This window comes from Chlamydotis macqueenii, chromosome Z (genome assembly GCF_036417535.1).
Source record: "Chlamydotis macqueenii isolate bChlMac1 chromosome Z, bChlMac1.mat, whole genome shotgun sequence".
NCBI classification, from domain to species: domain Eukaryota; kingdom Metazoa; phylum Chordata; class Aves; order Otidiformes; family Otididae; genus Chlamydotis; species Chlamydotis macqueenii.
This window is the reverse complement of record NC_141593.1, coordinates 63,896,717-63,920,815: the sequence shown is the minus strand read 5'-3', so window position 1 is coordinate 63,920,815 and position 24,099 is coordinate 63,896,717.

Genomic DNA, 24,099 nt, shown 5'->3' with positions numbered 1-24,099 from the left:
TACTTAAAGACAGTTCAGGACATGAGTTTTGGTTAGAGTCCAGTGTAGGCTTGTTTAACAAACCATAGATCACCTACACACAACATATATTTGACAAGTCTATGAATATACTATTGTCCTTGACCAGGGTGTGTATCCTGGTTGGCAGGGTGAATTTCCATCTCCGTCTCCAAGGACACCTGGCCTTCATGATCATATTGTTATATTGTTCCCACCTACAACACCAAGGCAATTGGGACTTCAGCCTCCACTGTCCTTAAAAGAAGAAAGAATTGTTCCTTTCAAAGACGAGGACTCCTATGTCTTTACAGAAAGTCTAACTCGTCCCAAACTTTATAAAAAAAGTTCTTATATAATTCATTTTTAAGAACTGTTTTCAGAACGCTGTAGCCTTGATAATTTCTTCTTTTCCCCCACTTCTTATAATATGGAGTCTTAGATATTTCCTTTTGGCCTCTCTGTAACTCTGATCATACTACTGCAACAACTACAGCCATGGCTTCAGAGAGTCATAGAATCATAGAATGTTTAGGGTTGGAAGAGACCTTCAGGGGTCATCTAGTCCAACTCCCCTGCAAGAAGCAGGGACATCTTAGACTAGATCAGGTTGCTGATCCATGAGAAAGGGTTGTTTCCATAAGAAACAGATGCTAGTTAAGAATTTACATATCTCTCTATATTTTGCTGCAAAATTTCTTGCAAGATGACAGAGTAGGCTTTCAACACCCTGCTTCAGCAAGTGCTCTGCCAGCCACCAATTGTCTTCAATAACCGCCTGAGAGCCCTAGCTTTTGTCTCCTTGCCATTGCACACACAGAAGAAAATCTGGCACTTCTGATACATTCACTTATTTTAGAAGTACCTCTTACCTCCTTTTTTCTTATTCATTGACTGAAATAAGGGGGAAAACCGTGATGAATAAACTCCCCAACTTACTTTCTGTGCAATTACAGTGCAACGGGTTTTGCTAGTGCTCTCCACTTAAACTTCTTTTAAATCCAGATAGCTGGGCTTTAGTGGCATGGAGAAACTTGGATGAGCTCTTTCCAACCAGATGAATTGATAAAGAAACTTCAGTGTTTGTGGAGTCTCATTGAAATGATAGAAGTGTTTTCTAATTGCTCTGGGAATGAGAAAGCCAGCTTCTTATACACTAACAGTAGAATAGTCGCTGTCCTCAACTTCAGACAAGAAGGTAATCTTGAAGGAAGTTCTGCAGCATCCAGCACAGTGCTGACTCATGGGAACAAGAGTAGTTTGTCATATACAAGAAAGAAGAGCAAGGCAGGAAGGAAATTAAAGTCCAACTGGATTTAGTTAGATTGCCTTTACGAGGGCATGATCCAGGCTTGTTTGCAAATATTTGATTCTTTTTAACATCTACATAGGTACAGTAAAGCACAGTGTTGGAAAATGTATAATACTTAACCTAACAGTACCCTGGACACCAAAAACCATAATATATTGTTTAGATGGTATCTCGCTTTGTTAAAACTTAAAACCAGAGGAGGTATTCTGACCAAAAACATTCAAATCTTGTCAGCACACCTCTTCAACCCAGGTGAAAATCTGCTACGCTCAATGAACTATGCTTACTAGCTGGAAAATGGACAGAATTTACTTAATATGGTTTGCCGTGCATCTGATTGATCCATTCTGAAAAAGGTAGTCTATTACTATGTTTATTATTAATACTCTAGGCAAATCTTGCTGCTTACTTTTGCTTCATTACCACATGGTTTCTGACCATAACTGCAGCATCATTTCAGTTTACCTTGTGCAACTTAGTATAAGCATTAGAACGTTGTCTCTAGGATTTGTTACAATATTCATAGGTCTGTTAAATACCAGGAACTTGTACCTTGGATGGATTAACAAATCAAAACTACGGGACTGAACTACAACTTCCTCAAGTCATGGAAATTTCTACAAACACGCAGGCTCTGGCAAAATCAAAGGCACATGTTCTGTCAAAATTATTAAGCACAACATCTGTGTGTCCAGAATGTGGAAAAATCAGTGGAAGTGATGGAGGATTCTTGTCCTTTCATTGTTTAAATTTAAATAAATATAATTTTCTTTTGCCTCAGCTAAAGAATATCTGCCACAATATTTCTTATCTGGATTGCTCAGCTTCTGCAAGAGGATTGACTGTGACTCTACTATGGGATTTTTTTGTTAAAAAAAAAAAAAAAACACAGAAGTCAGGTTCTATCCTTGGGATAAAGTCTAATATTGATTTATAATTCTACTAACTGGTAAAGTCTGTTTCATTTGAAATCACAAAGCATGCAAAAGATTGCATAGAAATTGTTAAGGTTAGATATGAACTTTTAAATTCTTCACACTGGAGAAAAGAAAAGGGAATATTGATCTGTAAATGTCTATATTAGCAGAAATTGGAAAATCTATGGAGGTCAAGCATTTTGACACATGTAATTTTATACTGAGATCATTGAAGATGTTATGAGGCTCTAATGTAATAATTATTTTTGTACAGACCTTCAATAATTTACAGGTCTGCTTCTAAGAACGCTCTCTGAAGTCTCTATTCCAGAGTTCTGCAAAGACCCCAGTAATACCAGTTCCTACCTCCCTTCACGCACAGTGCCCCACCTGGAGGCAGGTGACTTCTCAGGAATCCAAGTCTAAGATGTTATGAAGGTTAAAGAGACTCATATATCACTCTGACAACTCTTTGCATGCTATTTAAACCTGTAATCACTAATGACTTTGCCAGGGATTTCACTATGGGGTGCACTAAAACTCAAATTGTATTAGTGCATAGTTACAATCCAGGTAGTTGAATACATGCCTCTACAAGCACTGTTGCCACCTCAGACTCCCTGAAGGTGTGACAACACATCATAGGCAGACAGGCAATGATGAAATTCACCTCAGAAAAAAAGGAGATTAGCAGCACTGGGTACAAATCTGGAAACATAATGGGAACAACTTTTTTCCAGAAGCTAGGAGGACAAAGAAAATGTTAGTAAGTAATGATGGAAAATTAAAATCTACACAAGAGACTAAGAACTGGTATAAAGGGGAGGAGGGAGAGAGGCTTATTTGTCACAGGGGCTAAGGAAGGACAAAAACAAAAACAGTAGGTCAAAATACGTCATGTTTCGACTGTGTGCATGTCGTAGTTCAGCCCCAATTGGGACCAGACTACGCAGTCTCTCTCTCACTCCCCCCACCTTCCAAGCGAACAGGGAGAGATAATATAAGAAAAAAGGCTCGAGGTTTGAGATAAGGACAGGGAGAAATCCTTATGTCACCGTTATGGGCAAAACAGGCTCGACTTGGGGAAAACTATTCATTTATTACTAAAAACAGCAGGATAATGAGACAGAGAACAAGATAACCTCCCCTCACCCCTTCCTCTTCCCGAGCTTAACATTATCTCTACTACCTTCCCACCCCGAGCGGCACAGGGGGGAAGAGGGAATGGGGGTTGCGGTCAGTTCATCACATGTTGTTTTACATCACTGCTTCATCATTGGGGGAAGAACTCCTCACATTCCTCCCTTGCTCCAGCCTGGGGTCCCACCCACGTGCCACAGTCTTTCATGAAACTGCTCTGGCGTGGGTCATTCTCTTCCACGGGGTGCAGTCTCTCCAGAACGGCTGCCCCAGCGTGGGCCCTCCACAGGCCACAGCCTCCTTCAGGCATCCACCTGCCCCGGTGTGGGGTCCTCCACGGGCTGCAGATGGATCTCTGCCCCTTCATGGACCTCCATGGGCTGCAGGGGGACAACCCGCTCCACTGTGGTCAGCACCAGAGGCTGCAGGGGAATCTTGGCCAGCAGCCACATTACTCCTCCCCCTCCTTCTGAACTGCAGCCATTCCTCTCAGAAGAAAAATTCTTCACAACAGGCTGGCAGACGCCTCTCAGAATCTCTTCACATCATGCATCTCCTCTCCTCGCCACTTCTTGCAGCTGGGCCGGGCCCAGTCGGGCCCAGTCGGCCGCCTGGCAAGAGGTCAGAGGGTGAGGCCTGCAAGGCCCACGAGGCCGGTGCCTCCCCCTCTCTGCCCCTGCTCAGCTCCTTCACATCTTTTCTTCTCTCTTTTTTTTCCTGTTTTCCCCTTCTTAAATACGTTACCACAGAAGCGTTATCACAGAATATTCTGCTACCAATTGGCTCGGCCTTGGCCAGCAGGGGTTCTGCCCTAGGCCCGGCCGAGTCCACTGAACAAAGGGGAGCGACTTCTAGCAGTTTCCTACAGAAGCTACCACGTTAGCCCCCTCCCACTAAACAAAATCACAACAGTGCAAAAACAAAGAAATATGAGGAAAAGACAAAAGGAGCTGTCAACTTGAATATGTGATCAAAATTCCAACTTAGTTTCTCTTCAGAAAGAAGAGAAGCGAAAGAGAAGATGGTAGTTTGTGGATGGGGCTGTGACCACTTGGGAGGAACTGATTGAGAGTAAAAAATTGAGGTCAACTATGGAACCACAGAGCTCATGATCATACAAAGGTGAAAAAGAGAAAATAGAAAAGTATCTATAAGAAGGTTTATTTTAACAAACTAAATTGGCAAATAATATTTCATGGAGAGAAGATCTAATAAAGAAGTAAGAAGAAAAAGCTATTCCTCAAAGAAATTATACAAGATGGCATTAAGAAATTACACTATAAAATGATACTAAGAGATACAAACTGTTCTGACACAGTGGAAGAACAGAGAATAATAAGAGGCCAAATAACTATACTTTTATATCACATACTTTCTACTGACCGTACAAAAAATGAAAAGGTGACACTATATTCTTGGGACTTTCAATGCTGAAAATAGTTCACTGATAATATAGAAAACTTCATAAGTTTACTATGTCCACCCACAGAGATAAAAGTAAAATTTTACTAATGGTACATTGCAGCAATGACAATGTTGAAAAGCAAGACTTGAAAATTTCTAAGCAATGTTAGTGACAAACATTATCTCAGAAGAGATCAAATAAGGCCAGTTGTTCTCTAAAAGCAGCACAAGTATATTGAATTAAAAAATAGTCAGTCATTGCTGACTACTCCTTTGAAAACGTTAGTATCTTTGATTGTGATAACACCACAGCATGGATCTTGACTGAAACAGATTGAGCTAATTTTACATTTTAAAATGTATCTATTTTGAAAATAAACTCTTCATTACTTTTCTGTATTAATATCATAGAAGTGCTTATCTTCTTGCATTTCTGTCAGAAAATTGTGGATGTCACCATACCATTAGCTTCAGGAACTGTGAAACATTTATCAGTGGAAAGGTGCTGAATTAGCACTACTAGACTCCAAGAAAATGCAAAAGGAGAAGAATGACACTAGTTTCAAACTGCAAGACAAACTAGATTGAATTTTTTTCTCTGTCGATTTCTATATTTGTGTGTTCACATACAATTATAGATACAATTCTGTTCTATGTTAAACGTAAAATAGTTTCAATAAAATTAGTATTGCAAACCAGCCATATATGACAATTCACAGAGAATCATAGAGTCATAATATACTTGAGGCTTGAGATCAGCTAGTTTGGCCCTTCTGCTCTGCAAGCTAGGGCTGGTTGCCCAGGACCATTCCTAGATCACTTCTGAGCATCACCATCGCTGGTCTTAGAGGTCTGGAATTTCTGAAGGTGAGTCTTACAAAGTTACTTTCCTGAATTGTCCTGGGGCTCCAATGCACACTGTGTCTGCCTAGACCTCTTCTCCATCTATCAGGTGAGGCTGCAGTTTCTCATTCCTTCATCTACTGAGGTCTGTCTATGTTTCACGTGCCTTCTGGCCACATAAAAATTTCGTCAGGCAGTTCATGGATGAGACAGGCTGGGTACCTGCTAGGCTATCCAGATATTGCCCTCCATCTTTGGCTTCATTAGTATTTAGTAAGTGTATAGAGCCTTTCAGTGTGAAATACAAAAATTATTTAAATTTGACAAGGTAAGCATCCTAAGGTAAATGTTAGAGCAGATAAAATCAGAAAGTAATTGGGAACTGTAAGAGTACTACAATGGAGAGCTCTACAATGGAGCTGTCATAAAAGTGAGCAGTGTTGAGGGAGAAAAGTCAATGAACTCTCTTGCATGTGGATATGGGAAAGTATATGTGAATAGAGGCAATACAATTTGGACCTTTGATATTGTCTTAGTCGTTTGCCAACACAAATATATGCTAATTGATTCACTATAAATTGATTCGCTATATCCTAATGGATTCCCTTTACAAATATATATAACGTAACTATTACGCAAAATTCATCTGGAATCCTCATGATTTTTAGATATCAAATAAGAGTACTTCAAAACAACAGCAATAAAAGCCAAACCAGTACTTTCTTAGGATCTTAAAAACTATATCCTGCTAACATTTGTGCAGCATTTTATTGTTCGGTCAGATTTTTGTTCACTGCAGTAATTAATATTTCAGCAAGTGATTCATGTTTAATTTCTTTTGCATCCCAAATGTCTCCCATATAATCAGAAATTTTCAAATAAAATGATTTTATATTATACTGAAATGAAATTATCTCAGAAACAAGTAGACTGTTTTGCTTTTGTAGAAGCCAACTTGGCTGAGTTGTCCCTCAGTTGCTCCTCTGTATAATCACTTTCTGTTATTTTTCATAAATTTGACAGGATACAGTGTACATCAGTACACTGAGTAAAATAAATAGTTGAGTGCAGTGATTTACATAATCCATAGAAGGGCATGCCAGTGTTCCCATTATGAAATCAGAGCACTAAAGTTGTTTGCCAGAAGACAGAAAATGCATTCATATATCACGCTTCCCTGTTGAACCAAGAGTTTTCAACTTTCATAGTTTTCATGTGCTTCATTGGGTTTTTAATATGAAAATTTTATCATTTTCATGTAACAGAAGACCAAAACTGATAAACAAATCCTTTGTATAGCTTGTAGTAGCATGAAACAACATAAGTATCTTAAAAAAATTATTCAAAAGGGTAGCAACAGCAGCAGTATGGGCCCTTCTGATTGGTCAAATACACCTCTTTCTCCAATGAAGACCTTCAAAACACTGATCAGCCACAGACATGGTTGAGAAACTTCTGCACCAGATTTCACGTATGGAAGAGGTTCCCTGAAAACTTACAGATGTGCCAGTCAATCAGCTCTACTTCTTAGTTGGTGAGTTCATATTTAAAAGATGTGGAGAGGAAATGAATGCTGCCTGTCACTACTAAAAACCTTGACTTTTGATAAAGGACGCTTTATGGACAAACCTACTTTTATTGATATAAGCACGTGGCCAAGAGTAGAATGAAGAAACAAAATTAAGCAACCAGAAAAATTATTAAAGTTACTTGAGAAAATAAATTAATGAATGCTACTCTGCAACTTAACAAATAAAGATGACCAATGATGAAAAAAAGAAAAAAAATAAAGTGCCACCACAAATAGGCTATATCTATAGTAGATATCATATGAAATGTAGCTACTCTGGTAGAATACCTTAATATATACAAAACCCAAAAGCACCTACAGATGCTACAATTTAATGTTGAAGAAAAACAAACAGGAATTGCAACTTACAATGTGAACTCTGAGTGTGGCACAATGTCTTTGTAGAGAATTTTTTCAGAGATTAAAAAGAAAATATAATAATGTATCATATTTTTATGACATACTGGTAACACATAACAAAAGGCTTTGATGCCAACATGACACGTATGTCAAGGACTGTCTGAACAAAGAAGTCTCTAGTCTAAGATAGTCTAAAAGAAACAGCCTGTAGTCTAATAGTCTAGAACAGTCTAGTCTGTGCCTAGGTATGGACCAGATCTACGTGGGCCTCACCACAGGCTGACTGCCTGGCCAGATGTCATCCCTGCCCCCTGGCAGAGGACCCTTGTGATGCCCTGTGCAGGGGCTGCACCCTCCCTCCTCAGGGACCACTGGACAGGGCCTGGGCTGGTGAGTCCCCGGTCCTGCTGGCTGCTGTCACACTCAACTCCTTCTCCCTTGCTGGTCCCTGACAAATTCAGTGTGAGGTTCACAATGCCTATGAACTTATTGATTAAAAAGAAGGAAAAGATTATAGAACATATAGGACTATTTGATGTCATATATAAAGAAGACATGTTAATGCACTGAAATACCAATGACTTCCTGTCGTAGTTCAGCCCCGATCGGGACCAGACTACGCAGTCTCTCTCTCGCTCCCCCCACCCTCCAGGAGAATAGGGGGAGATGATATAAGAAAAACGGCTCAAGGTTTGAGATAAGGACGGGGAGAAATCCTTAAAGTTACCATTACGGGCAAAACAGACTCGACTTGGGGAAAACTATTCATTTATTTCCAAAATTAGCAGGAGAATGAGACAGGGAACAAGATAACCTCCCCCCACCCCTCCGTCTTCCCGGGCTTAACATTATCTCTACTACCTTCCCCTCCCGAGCGGCATGGGGGGGGAAAAGGGAATGGGGGTCGCGGTCAGTTCATCACATGTTGTTTTACACCGCTGTATCATCATCGGGGGAAGAACTCCTCACATTCCTCCTCTGCTCCAACCTGGGGTCCCTCCCACGGGCCACAGTCCTTCGTGAAACTGCTCCAGCGTGGGTCATCTCTTCCACAGGGTGCAGTCCCTCTAGAACAGCTGTCCCAGCAGGCCCTCCACGGGCCACAGCCTCCTTCAGGCCTCCACCTGCTCCGGCGTGGGGTCCTCCACGGGCTGCAGGTGGATCTCTGCCCCTCCGAGGACCTCCATGGGCTGCAGGGGGACAACCTGCTCCACCATGGTCTTCACCACGAGTTGCAGAGGAATCTTGGCCAGCAGCCGTATTACTCCTCCCCCTCCTTCTTCACTGACCTTGGCATCTGCAGCCGTTCCTCACAACAGGCTGGCAGACGCCTCTCAGGATCCTTTTTACATCTTATTCACTTCTCATCTCCTCTCCACTTCTTGCAGCCAGGCCGGGCCAAGTTGGGCCCAGTCGGCTGCCCGGCGGGAGGCCAGAGGGTGAGGCCTGCAAGGCCCATGAGGCTCGCGCCTCCCCCTCTCTGTCCCCCGCTCAGCTGCTTCACATCTTCTCCTCTCCTTTTTCCTGTTTTCCCCTACTTAAATACGTTATCGCAGAGGCGTTATCACGGGACATTCTGCTACCAATTGGCTCAGCCTTGGCCAGCAGCGGGTCCGCCCTAGGCCCGGCCGAGTCCACTGAACAAAGGGGAGCGACTTCTAGCAGTTTCCTACAGAAGCTACCACCTTAGGTCCCCCCTCACTAACAAAACCAGAACACTTCCTTATGAATAAAGCATGGACCTTGTTTAAACCTCTTGTCATTATGGTAATATTACACTCTTCTGACACTTTCTGCTTGCAGAATAAAAAAAAAAAATAAAGGAAAATGAAAGTTAGGAGAAATTATGGATCCTTGTATCGTTCAGCACATGGAGTGAATGGCCAGATGGCCATAGAGGAACAGAATCAATAACTTCAAAGACTCTTAGTTGGAAGAAAAGCATCTATAAAAAAAGACAGCTGCTCAAATTTGGAAACATGAAGTTCATAAGAAATGGCAGACTTTTTATCACCACATCCTCATCAGAGATGTCTAGATGAAAAATTACACTCATATAAATAATGCAAAATAGATTTTATTGCAGAAGAGAGAAAGATGGAGCTCACTGAACAGCTAAAGAATACATTGATTGCTCAGTCATCTGAAGAAGTACGGCTATTTGAATGATACCAGTTGATTTTCTTTATTGATTACAAATCTACAAAGCTGATGATGACCAGTGTAACTGAGGAGAATGTATGAAAAAGTGCCTAAAACCAGATGATCTGAAAGATTACAGAGCCTTATTTTAAAATGACAGAAAACCACAAAGAACATCCACATATGCTCCTCTTCTGCAGTGCAGGAAATACAGTAAAACTTCAAAATTCACATCTAAAAAGGACCTAGATGCCCGAACCGGCACCTAAACACCACGCTTCTGTACCGGAAATTACATACTGTGCTGGTTTTGTATAGCAGGGAGGGCTGCATTGGCAGCTTCTGTGAGAAGCTGCTAAAAGTTTCCCCTTTGTCCAGTGGACTCAGCCAGGTCTAGGGTGGATCTGTCGGTGGCCAGGGCCAAGCCAATTGGTTACAGCGATAACGCCTCTATGGTAATGTATTTAAGAAGGGGAAAATAAAGAAAAAAAAAAAAAAGAAGTGAAGAAGCAGATGCAGGAGGCAGGGAGGCAGAGAGGGGGAGGAGTGAGCCTTGCGGGCCTTGCGGCCCTCACCCTCTGGCCTCCTGCTGGGCCCAACTCGGCCCAGCCCATCCAAGACAAGTGAAGAGATGTGAGAGAACATGAGGGATGTCTGCCTGAGCTGGTTGTGAATAATTCATTGTGAGAGGAACGGCTGCAGACGCCAAGGTCAGTTCAGAAGGAGGGGGAGGAGTTATGCTGCTCCCAGCAGAGATTCCCCTGCAGCCCGTGGTGCAGCCCATGGTGAGGCCGGCTGTGCCCCTGCAGCCCATGGAGGCCCATGCAGGAGCAGAGATCCACCTGCAGCCCGGGGAGGACCCCACGCTGGGGAAGCCAGTTCCTCAGGGCCCGCACCCCATGGAAAGGACCCCATACTGGAGCAGTTAGTGAAGGACTACAATCCGTGGGAGGGACCCTATGCTGGAGCAGGGGAGGAATGTGAGGAGTTGTTCCCCTGAGGAGGAAAAAGCAGCGGAAAAGCGACATGTGATGAATTGACCATAACCCCCATGCTCAATTCCCCCACTGTGCCTCTGTGGGGGAAGGGAAGGAGATAGACATAATTGAAATGAAGTTAAGCCCGGGAAAAGGAGAGGGGTGGGGGGAAGTTGTTTTTGTTCTCTCTCATTATCTTGCTTTGGTTTTATTAATAGTAAATTGAAATAGTTTTCCACAAGTTGAGCCTTTTTTGCTTGCAACAGCAACTTGAATGATCTCTCCCTGTCCTTATCTCATATCTTAAGCTTTTTGTTGTATTATCTTTCCTCCATTCCCTCGGAGGGTGGGGAGAGTGAGGTAGAGGGTGCATAGCTTGGTCCCGAGTGGAGCTAAACTGTGACACCAAAATTACAATCATTATTAATTAAAGTCCACAGGCAGGTAATTCCTGACTAGAGAGGCAATATCCCCAGTCAGAATAGCTAGGAAGGCTGTTGATTGAAATGGTAGCATGGAAATACAAAGGTTGAATTTCCAGCCTGTGTGGTCCAGGATCACAGTTTCTTCACTCAAGAAAATCCAGAGGCAGCGTATAATAAGGCAGTGATACAGTTGGTGATACCTGGCATGCTTTAAAGGAACGTGGCTACTGTACAAGTTGAACATCTCAGGCTGATGCTTGTTCAGCTCTTAGAAAGTTAGTTTACAACTTCAGGAGAAAGTTCAGGGCCACTTATGCCGTTTTACAAAAGACATCCAACAGAAAAGATTTAAGATTAATATGGTCTCTATGTTTCCTCATTGACTACTGACTCTCAGGGAGCATTTGCTCAGCAGGTTGTGAGGCTGTGTATTTCAGATAGTACAGGCAGAGCAGCCCATAACACTGGGCCTCCAATTGCACTTCAGAGGCCACACACCAAAAAGTTTAGAGTTGCTGTGCATATTTTACCTATTTAGCTATTTCGTCTTTTATCCAATTTCTTACTTTGCTTTCACTTAAATGACTAATAGGTTTTGGGTTGGTTTTTTTTGGAGGGGGGGCATTATCTTTGTATCCTTTCACTAGCATGACTTTACCTATATATAAGTCCTGTTTCTAAAGAATCTAGTTTATTACTTTTAAGAGACTTCTACAATAGTTTTAAGGTCATATTACCTACAAGCAACAAATAATCAGAACACTTAACTTAGGCACACTGTGTAAAAGTGAAAAGATATAAGCAGCATACCAATGGAAAATAAGCAGGTACCAGAATGTTTACTTTCTGAAAAAGATGAAAAAGATGAAATGTCACTAAGTTTGTCAAAGATTGCTCTTAATATTCTCTAATCTGTAAGGAATATTTCTTCTGATAAGCTCAAGAGATGTTAGTGGTATGAAATACCAGATTGCAAATGGCTACTCCAGCATGCAAATGTGAAACCTAACTAGGCTTACATAAAGATAAATAATTTACTAGTTTTCATATGTAAATTATTTCACTATGCTGAATTCTAAAATACAGCAACTTCCTTGTCACTCTTGTCCTTTTTTTTTTTTTTTGTCCAACTGTGAGGTATTACTACTTCAAAGAAGCAGTGAAGTCCCTGCCCACCATGTTTAAAATATCTGTGAAGAAACAATACCACATGACGTGAAATGAAGCTATAAGCTATAATTGCCCATTAATGGAAAAGAGTTTGAAAAGATCAAATTTAGTCACTAGGAAACATTTCTAAATATCTCTGACTAAGTAACTGGAAGTGCTGCCAACATTGGATTAGCACCGTACCACACGCAATTCCTCTTGGCATACACCAGAGGATATATGGAGTGATGGGAATAAATTAAAATTTAATCTTTCAGATGTCTGTCATTTTTCAGAACTCCCTATGAGGCTGTTTATACAGAGTTCAAACAGAAGCCTTTCAACTGCGCTGAAGGCAAGCCAGATACCATTTTCTGTACACTGAAAAGACAGAAAGCTTGGTCCTTTTCAACTGTCATTAGTTTGCAGTTGATTTAGTGTTCAAATGAATATTGTTTTACAATTACTTAATTGACATTAACAAGATAAGACAGTTAAACTTTTTTAGAAAACGTAGGGAAATCCTTTTGTCTCAGTGTAGGCACCTAAAGAAAAAACTGGATGCAAACATAACCTCATTCCTTCAAACTAGGCTGAAACTATTCTACTACTAATCAATGCTTATTTGTGCTACGAGATTCTACTGTACATTGTATTAATGCAATATACATCTTCAGCTGCATCAACACAAAAATAGGCATCCGGGAGTTTTTTGATCTTTTGTGCTCCTCAAGACTCCTGACCGAATGAGATGACTCCACCTGCAGAGATCACTTAGAATTCCATCAGCTTATAACAGGTACTATTATTCAAACAAAATCATCCCTAACTTCCTCCAGAAACAGCACCTTTTTGTGCTTTCTATCACAAGAGGCCAAGACACAAGAAAGACTTACTGTAGGCCAGAAATAGATTCACCAGTGTTAGATGGAATATCTGTTACTCCATCTAGTCCCCTTCTAGATCTTGCAAATGAGCAGAACAACATTATTCAGGTTTCTTATTAACAAAAAAAAACCCAGGATGAATATGTCCCTGTTATAAACCAAGAGGAGTTGGCAATGGTACCTTATAGTGTTCCTTAAATAACAGAATAACAGAATATAGTGCTACCAATTTACATGCCTTATGTTAATAGTTTTCCAGTATTTCAAATGTTTAAAAATATAAATAGAATGTACCACAAATAAAAAAAAAAAACCAAAGATATGCTACGGAGCCACTGGTACTCATTTATTTCTGATTTATACATATATCAAGAACAAGTGTAGAATTATAAAAGTAAAGGTGAAGAATTCAGCACATTGCAAGAGCATCTAGTAAATTGTTCAGTATAATCTGCCACATGCTTCATAGGTGTACCAATTCACCAAGGCACAGGAGCACGTGAAGTTGGCTGTATTTGAGTGACCTAGCACCAGAACTGGATGAGGATGGAATGTATCTATCAACTCTGTGGATGCTGAGCCATTACAGCTTCTGCAGTACCCTAATGACAGTAATCCATTCATGAATCAGTCATGAGTTACACAAAAGGGACAGCTGGTATTGAGCTCACATCAGAAAATGGCATGCAAAAACCAAAATTAAATACACTAACCTTCACAGCTTTTGATATGGAGAGCTGTTAATTTTACAACTGAACAAGAGTTATGTCACCAACTATACCATGAACTGTACATGTGTGAATTTTCGCTGAATTTGCCCCACAGCAGAGTGCTGACAAACACATTTCAAATTTCATAATTTATATATATATTTGTATATTTATAAAGTTCAACTACAATGAGCTCACTCACTAATGTTTGTACAAAATGCTGAGCATGATCAACCCTCTTCTATATGACACATTAAAAGGAGAGAAAAGCAAAACCAACACAAAACCTACTAAAGACGAGGTTTTGAGAAGGTGAGGCCAGTGAGATGGCAGAGCAGTAGCAACCACACAATATAATCAGTGCCATTATCATGCAAAGTGGGAGTAGAAAACAGCAGATACAAATATCTGCCATCTGTTGCCCAAATTAGAAGAGCAAGGTGAATATCACCTGAAGATGCTGACAGCGTAATGAGAACAAAATACTACCTTCAAGCCTACAATTACTGAACACTGATAAAACAGCTGAGGTGAGCCTCTATTCCAAACAGCATGTAGAGTCCAGTGTAGTGATGATTTGCTGGAGAAGGAATAAAGAATTGCTAAGGTCTGCTAACTGATTTCTAAGGATATAAAAATATAACAAGTCCTGCTCTGCCACTGACAGTGCAGTCTGTCAGATAGCTAGGGTATATAAAGAGTGAAAGCTTTAAAAACATTTCTCAAATTAACTGTTAAATAATGATGCTACTATGAAGAGAAGCTCCTCTAGGTTGCTTTATTTCAAGAAGGCTGAGAGGCTAGAGATGGACACAAGAGAAATGTTTTTACTCTGGATAATGGAGTGTGAAGACATGATTAGGCCCATTTTACATGTGCAATTATATTTCAACTTCTCCTGCATAGGAACTGGTTCATTTTTTTTCAAAGTCCCATTTACAAAATTAGAACATCGTGTTCATACACAGCCAGATCCATGCTCACTGCAGGCAATGAGGCATATTATCAACCTGCAAATCTGTCTGTCTGTTATTCAAGCTATTGAGATGTGTGACAAATTACTTCAGTGTGACATATCATACTTTGTTGCACACTGAATTAAAACTCAAAAAGTTAAGTTTTTCTGGAAATGGATAGTTTTCTTTCATTTCCCCCACACAATAGGACAAACTAATAAATAGCAAAAAATAAAGTGCACCATTCCCCTGACACTCTGCAATTAGTATCTTGCATCTGCCAGGCTTTCTATAGGAAAATTAATTCAGCCCATCATCAGTGCACTGTTACCATGTCAAATCCCTCATAAAATTTTTTTAGTAATGTTTTGTCATTTTCTTTCACAACAAAAGAGTGGGCCATCCCAATAGAAGAACCTACAAGTCAATGCATGTATGTGGGAGAAGGGGAAACACTTTTCTGACACAGTTTTCACTGGTGAGAGGGCACAAGGGAATCTGTCAGTATTTTGGGTTGGTTTTTTTTTCGTCTTGTACTGCAGTGGAAAATTAACATGGTCACCTGTTTCATATTTATATGCAAACATGAAAGTATGTGGAATCCTGAATCTCCCTCTTTAGAAGTCTCTGCTGCTGGGAGGACAGGTGACAGTAAAGGGACAAGACACCAAACAAGTTGCCAAAGTAAAATATCTTTCTTCTGTCTCTGACAACCAGAAACTCTGTTTCACCAGGGGGAAAACCATACTTTCTTGTTTCTCCAGAGAGGGATTTCCCCCACAGTCTGCATGGTCAGTCCTCCTCTCATTAGCAATGGAGGTATGTGTCAGTAGTTAGACACTTACAGAAGGACACAGCACGTACACAAGTGAGAAGAGAGGTTACAACACAGACATAAAAAAAAGCCTTTATTAGGACCTTTGATTTTATTTTAGAAAGATGATATTCATTTAATTAAAAAAGCTTCTCTCTTTACATTGATTCAGCCTAGTGTAGTTGGTGTGAATGGAACTGAGCCAATTTAGAGCTGAGGGCACGGCCAAATGATTTTCCAGCTTCTGTCATTTATGTGTCAGAGGGAAATGCTACTGTGTAAACTGTCAGCTCAGAAGCCCCTTTGGTGTTGTCCCTACAAATGTGAGTTGAATACTTCATTATAAACTCTGTGCAGCTATGGCAAACCTTCTAACAAAACAGTAAGGTCAAGGTCATTCAAAGAGAAGTGACATTCATGAATAGTTTTACTTTTGATTAAAGAAGACAAAATTTGAGCTAAATAGGCATGACTAGAAGCACTAGGTGCTAAATTATTCTGCATAATTCTGTGATTCAGAAACATGAATTAGCTGATGCTCAAGGCAATGAACTGTTGAAGTTTTAATGTGGAAAGTTCTGCCTATTGCCATTAATAAGAATTGCCCTGACAAATACCTCTCTCTCACATGCAGCATACGTCCATGCAATGATGTGCAGCAGGACATGGGCATTAAGTAATTAACTGCAACTTCTTCCGAAATCTACCTTAATACATGCCGAGACTCTTCATAATTCTGACATTTATTTTCAGAAAATGAATAATAATGTGATGAATAGGGCTGTAAATTTCAGATTTGAGATTAACCTCTGTTTTGAACATACTATGTGGAGATCTGACAAGGGCAAGATTCATCAAAATGGTGCACGTATCATAACGGCAAAGCAATGAGACAAAACATAATCATACAACCCGTCTATCAGTAATGGTACACTAACCATGTCTTTTGTCATATAGTAATTATCTGGGATGAATGAAGCAATTACAATATTCAGTAATTGTTTGAAAATCTTCCTGAAAGTATGAGCTTAAATTTTTAACAGATGCTGATATGCATATTCCTCCTTAAAATATTATTAGCGCTAAGAAGGCAAAGTCAGGTTTGCATATTTTAAACAAAAGAGTTATCATGATGGTATTCTGCATTTGAACCTACACTCTGTTCACTTATTTTGTCCAAAATTATAAACCAAAGATTTATACATAATATTTGGCTTATCTTCTGACTTTTTGCATAAAGAAATTATTTAAACCACTTGTATATTGTAAAATGAATTTCAACTGAGACCTCCTTTAATTCATTTTAGTTCTCAGAAGGTCTCCTTCTCTTTGAATTTTTGGTGCAATTTCAAGTAAATCAGTACCTAATTCAAAGTAAATACCTGTTCTGAAACAGCACTGTCGCACAGAAGCTACACAGCAACTAGTTGTATTTACATGCTACGCTGTTGGGTTTGTCTACAGCTATTGTGATCCCTCAAAATATGGACTACCTAGTTGTTCTTTAAAAATCTCATATTGTTTAATGTGAAAGGTATTATAAACACTGAGACATAATTTTGAAAAATGTCAGAGAATATTAACATAGTAGGTTTTAAACCAAAGAAAAACACATATAAAAGAGAATGCATCATCATCTATTTGCATTTAATTACAAGAACATTTCTCCTAAAGGATAAGGTCATTAAAATGTAACTCATTAGCATTTCTTTTGCCTTTTTTAAAATCATTAATGTGTTTCTTTTAAGAGCTCATAAAAATCAAGACTTTTTCCTTGAGGGCTTGTGTTCATGATCTGATTATTATAAAAACCAAAATTTTTAATCCTTTAAGTACAAATCTAGAATGAACCTACCAAGTTTTTTTTTTCTTTTCAAAACTCAGATATGGCTGTAGTTACCTATATTTGCACTTTTCATATCAAATATATAGAAATTTAGTTCCCTTGGCTCTACATGTCAATTCATTTATACACTGAAGTCAAAGACAAAAAAAAAGATAAAATCTAATTATTAAATACATTCACGTATACTACTTTACATATTTTCCAAATAATACCAAAATTTTATGTTAGATAAACCATCCTGGAGTTTCTCTATTAAAAAGCTTCTAGTAACTGAAGTTAACAGAGCTTTAACATTTCTGAAAACTGCTTTTTTCCCCTCTGTAATTTTTAAGCATTTCTTATATCAGTCAAAATGGCACGTGGACACAAAAACATTTAAAGCAATATATTCATAGAAAAACTGTTTACTTCACATTTCTGTTATAATAAATCAAAACGTGGGAAAATTATTTTAAACTGCAGCATAATAGTTAGGAAAGGTATCTTAATTTTTCAAAGACAACCTTCTGCAGGGGGTAGAAAATTATAGTGATTATGTTTTATCTTTTTTTTCTCTAGATATTAAATACCTTGTCATTTATTTTGTTGTAAGATGTTTCACTGCTATTGTGCCTTGTTTTTTCATTACTTGAAAGTTTGATCTTTAGTTTCATTCCTGCATTTTAAAAATGGATTGAACATTAATAATAAAAATAACAAGGAGGATGTTACTGATCATAGAAACAAATAAAATTTGTGCCAAACCAGCTTATACACAATCTTATGTCTACAGCAAAAAGATCTATTTAGGCAGGATCCTGGTTAAAGCAAAATAAATGGCAAAAAATCACAGTTACTTCAGTAGGATCAAATCTTTGCCTGAAGTGGTATCAAATCTTTACAGTATTTTTTCAAGCTACGCAAGATAAATTATCTTTAAAATAATGCCTATTTAATGAAAGACTGCTAACAACTCTTTAAGGAATAAAAACGCGTTTTGAAGAAATTATAGATGCTACCTGAAGTAATGTTACAGAAAAGTAATGCTCTTACTAGCCATTTTTTGGTGAAGAAATTCTAACATCAAATTATTATTCATTTTTCTTTCACATGCATTAAAGTACTTGAAGTTTCACTGTTATTCTGTTCCTCATTTGCACCAATGTATATGTTCTATAACATTGTTCTTTAAGTTCTGACATCAGGAAAAAATACCTTCAAGGTCTTCTATACTAGTCGTTTCACATATTTACAGGTTATTGGCTATAGTTTGGAAATACACTACTGTTAAATTTTCCCATATCATTTGTAATACTTTTATTTTCTCCAGTGTGTTTATAATCATAGAATCATAGAATGGTTTGGGTTGGAAGGCACCTTAAAGATCATCTAGTTCCAAACCCCCTGCTGTGAGCAGGGACACCTTCCACTAGACCAGGTCACTCAAAGACCCATCAGCCTGGACTTGAACACTTCCAGGGATGGGGCATCCACAACTTCTCCAGGCAAGCTGTTCCAGTGCCTCGCCACCCTCACAGTAAAGAATTTCTTCCTTATATCTAATCTAAATCTAACCTCTTTCAGTTTAAAGCCATTACACCTTGTCCTATCACTACATGCCCTTGTCAAAAGACCGTCTCCAGCTTTCTTCCAGGCTCGCTTTAGGTACTGGAAGGCCGTAATAAGGTGTCCCCAGAGACTTGTCTTCTCCAGGCTGAACAGCCCCAGCTCTCTCAGCCTGTCCTCAGAGAAGAGGTGCTCCAGCCCTCTGATCATCTTCGTGGCCCTCCTCTGCACTTGCTCCAACAGGTCCATGTCCTTCTCCAGAACCGGACGCAGTACTCCAGGTGGGGTCTCACCAGAGGAGAGTAGAGGGATAGAATCACCCCTCCCTTGACACGCTGACCACACTTTTCTTGATGCAGCCCAGGATGCAGTTGGCCTTCTGGGCCACAAGCGTGCATTGCCGGCTCATGGTGAGCTTCTCATCCACCAGCACTCCCAAGTCCTTCTCCTCAGGGCTGCTCTCGATCCATTCTCCACCCAGCCTGTATTTGTGCCTGGGATTGCCCCGACCCATGTGCAGGACCTTGCACTTAAACTTGTTCAACTTCATGAGGTTCACATAATGAACTCAAAATAAATTTCTATAGCAATCTACTGCTCACATCCTTGTGAACTTATCATTACTTACCAGTGTTACAAACACCAGTGGATGACACTTTTAAAAGCAGAAAATATAGGAGTTTAATATCCAGCTTTAGGTGTCATTTGATGGATGGGTAGCTAACTGTTAAGAGGAGTTCACTGCTTCTAAGAAAAATTAGAGGGATTTAATACTCTTCTTCGCTAAGAGCTAAAAATGAAGTATGGGGTAGAATGCCCCATCTCTCTCTTGACAGATTCCTAGTGATTTGTTGGGTAGAAATACCATGCCATTGGGCTTCATAAGTTCTAATGGGCATGTTAGACACAGTTTGGCAGTTTTCCATATTGAGTATTACAAGCTTTAAAGGATTGTATGTATGTGTAAAGAAAATTATAGGAGTCAGCCTGTAGCACATTCCTACTTCTGGCTAGTCACTCTATTCAGACACTTCTATCACTGCTTCTGCAACAGAAAGCAGTCTATTAACAGCTGTATCCATCTTTCAAAGTCATAAGAAGTTAGAATAAACAATGAATTCAGTATCAGGCAGGATAAATTTTGGGGTGCAAGAGGAACAGTAAAATTTAATGTAAAGGAGATTCTTAGATTTTGAGTTGAGATAAAAGGCAGTAAGTACATGGAAAAAAAAAAAATCTGAGGTTACAGTAGAGCACCAAGTATTTCATTTGTTGATAATGCAAAACCTCTCCAGCCCACCTTTCTGAAGCAGGTTATTTAAAACTGCATCTGCAATTCTTAGCTCAGAATAAATTCAAAGAAGTTTGTAACTGAGACAACAGATCATAGCTCCCAGACTGGGTTTTGCATTGGAGAGGCAGCTCAGCCACAGAGACTGACAGTGTCCAGGTCCACAAATTCCATGAGGCCCACTAAAAAAAAAAATGTGGCTATCTGCAAAATATGGGTTTAGATCTGAACTTCTAACTCAAGATATCATTTTGCATCCATTGTCACTATAAAACCTACTCCACTATTCACACATGCTTTTTCTGGGTCTACTTCTGCTCCTTCCAATCTTCTCTTTTTTTTGGATCTGACTGTAATCTTATTTTGAATAATTTTTGAGCAGCACAACTTCAATAGCTTCAGGGAAATTATATTTAATTTACAGTGGTGGAGTTAGAGTTAAACCAATGATTTTGACATGATCATTGTCAATGTTACTCATTTTGGAAAAAGTTGATTTTTTTCCCTCATTTGCTGTCAATACAGCAACAACATCCAATGACTTCCTGTGACAGCATAGGCAGGGGTGGGAGTTGTGATGAAAATGAAGCCATAAAAATATTAATCTTGGCAACAAATTAAATCTAAAGTAGAGTCATATTACTATTTTCCATCCATACTTCTGTCTTTTCCATGCTATCTTTCCATTAGATTGTTAAAAATCCCTGGTTGCTGTTTCTAAACTATGTAATGTGTGAAAAGTTTTTTGCTTCGGCAGTTTTAAGATTGGAGACTGCTGATGCAGAGTTCTCAGGCTAATAAATTCAGGATTTAGCATTTACCTTGGCTCTTTAAGGCAATATTTTATTACTTCTCGTAATTACAGGAAAGCCCTGAGGGGACCTTGGGTGATATACATAGTATAAATATGAATATTGATTCAGTCAGTCAATCAGCCAGGCATTATTTTATATAGTACATCTACCTTTCCATGTTCATCTTTGGTCGCAGTAGATAAATAATGCAAAAGGAATCAGAACCATAAAAGAGCTTCTCTACAGGAAGAATAGTTCTGACAGAAGACATAGTACATACTAAACGTCCATATGAGAGCAACTTATTAGTAAGATAACTAGTATTCTAGCTTCTGTAGTAGCACTCTCAGTTGTGCCATGAGCCAGGTGCCTACCATGTTCCCTAGAGGCTAGCTATTAATTCCTTGGCTAAGCAGCAATATAAGCAACATTACTTTAAACACGGGCTGTTTCTCCTCTGCTCTTTAACTATCCCACAGTGCTGAAATTGTAATGAAAAGAGATCTAGAGCTCAGCCAGACAGTCATTTGCAATCCAGTCAAGTGGATATAACTGCATGGAGACAGATTTTTTCTTTTTATGCTTTTTATCAAATTAAGGTTAAATACACCTAGTTTCTTAAAATTCATCATTTCACTCCCATTAGTATATGTACTTCAAAGTGACCTTATGCGGAGATCCACAGATTGGATAGGACACATGCTACATGGTGCTAATCCAGAAGAAGATTAAAATGCATGTTTAACTTCATGAGTAATCCTGCTCTCATTGAATCAAACATTAAGTCTTAGCTTATTTTTGAGAGTGTTAGCTAAGTTTGAAGTGAAATATATGTATAAGAGTTTTGCTAGATAAGATATAAAGTTTTTAAATTTCCACTATTTCCTTGAAAAGTAATTCACACTAAAAAAAAAAAAAAATGACAATGGAATATCTGAAATCTGGTTAAGTTCTGAATATTACACTAAATGTTGTTTGGTAAAAACTCCAGTTTACTGGTATTTCAAGTCTTAAAATAGCATGGGGTGACCCTGGCTGGCATGTGAGCTGCCACCCCATCGCTCACTCACTTCCTCCCACAGCAAGATGGAGGAAAGAATTAGAAGACCAGAAGTGAGTTAAAGAGAGTTTAATAAGCAAAGGAAAGAAGAAGAAAGAAAAGAAAAGAAAAGACAAAAGTGATACAAAGGTACTCACCATCTCCTACAAGTAGACTCATGATCACCCAATCCCCAAGCAATGGCTACCTACCCAAAATCCATCTCCCTTTCAGTTTTAATGATGCTCATGGTATAATACAATATGTAGTACACCTGTGGCCAGTTGAGTCACCTGTCCTGGCTGTGTCCTTTCCCAATCATTTGCCCACCCCCAACCTACTCCCTGGTGGGGCAGAGTGAGAGGTAGAGGAGGCCCTGACAGTGTGCAAGCCCTGCTCAGCAATAGCCAAAATATTAGTGTTATCAACACTGGTTTGGTACCAAAGCAAAACAAAGCACCATAAGGACTGCTATGAAGAAAGTTAACTCCACTCCAGCCAGATCCAGAAGAGCTGTAATTCCAGAAAAGAAAGAAAGAAAAAAAATTCTCAGTTCACAATACACGGAATTAAAATAAATTTTAAAAATAGACTGAGATTATTTATGCAACAAAGCACTGTTAGATAAGTTTGCAAGTAAAACTGAGTCTGTCCAATAAATAACAGAAAGGTTAAAGATGAGCCTGCACAAAGACCTAGGTTTTTGATCTGTGCCACAGTCCAGCATGAACTATCACCAACCTATGGCTATGTGAGTGACCTCTGCTACGTTAATCAGATTTGATCAACACTGTTACATATTAACAGACCACGTAACACCTCCTCCAAATCAGATCTGAAGCACCCTAATAACATAATTTTGTCTTGTTGCTTCCAATTTCCTATCTGTTCAGCTCTTAAGCAGGGTTGTTTGTCAATGATGCTGATATATAACCTCTTGGCAATATTAAATTCTTTTAGAAAAATGTGAATTAATGTCTGACCATTTAGTTGTTACTCTGTTTGGTAAACCTTTATGGGGTTCTTAAATAACAGCTGAATTAATAGTGGAGTTCATCTAGAAAAGAGTAATTTGTTAAACTATTTGAAAGTGGCATTTACCAGAATTTTATTAGTGAAAAGCACATTATTGTATTACTTTTTCCTTGAAAGTACACTGAAGTATAAAGTACTCTTTGGAGAGGTCAATAACATTTCACTTTGTTCACTTAAATTGATTTGATTTCTGATTTGACAGTTGCTTTCCACACCTTAACAACTAAGCCTATCCAACTGTATCATAGCAGGCAGGCTTTTAAACTGACAATCTAAGGAACAGAATGTAAATATCTTAATATTTTCCATTTGAATGTACATGTATTGACAAGTGCACCACTGCTGAGATGCAAGAATATTCCAAGAAACATGTAACAGAGCTTCAGTACCAAATTTAATTTGAATTTGTGTCAATTTATGTAACAATTAATATGATTTATATTTTAAATAATATTTCATAAATATGGTTATAGTCTGAGGGCATTCCTGATTGCAGCCCTGAGGAGAAAGACCTGGGAGTGTTGGTAGACGAGAGGTTCAACATGAGTGGGCAATGCGCCCTTGCGGCCCAGAAGGCCAACCGCATCCTGGGCTGCATCAAGAGGAGCGTGGCCAGCAGGTCGAGGGAGGTGATTCTGCCCCTCTACTCTGCCCTGGTGAGACCCCACCTGGAGTACTGCGTCCAGTTCTGGAGTCCCCAACACAAGAAGGACATGGACCAGTTGGAAAGGGTCCAGAGGAGGGCCACAAAGATGATCAGAGGGCTGGAGCACCTCTCCTATGAGGACAGGCTGAGAGAGTTGGGGCTGTTCAGCCTGGAGAAGAGGAGGCTCCGGGGAGACCTGATAGCGGTCTTCTAGTACCTCAAGGGGGCCTACAGGAAAGATGGGGAGAAGCTGTTCAGTAGGGCCTGTTGTGATAGAACAAGGGGTAATGGGTTTAAATT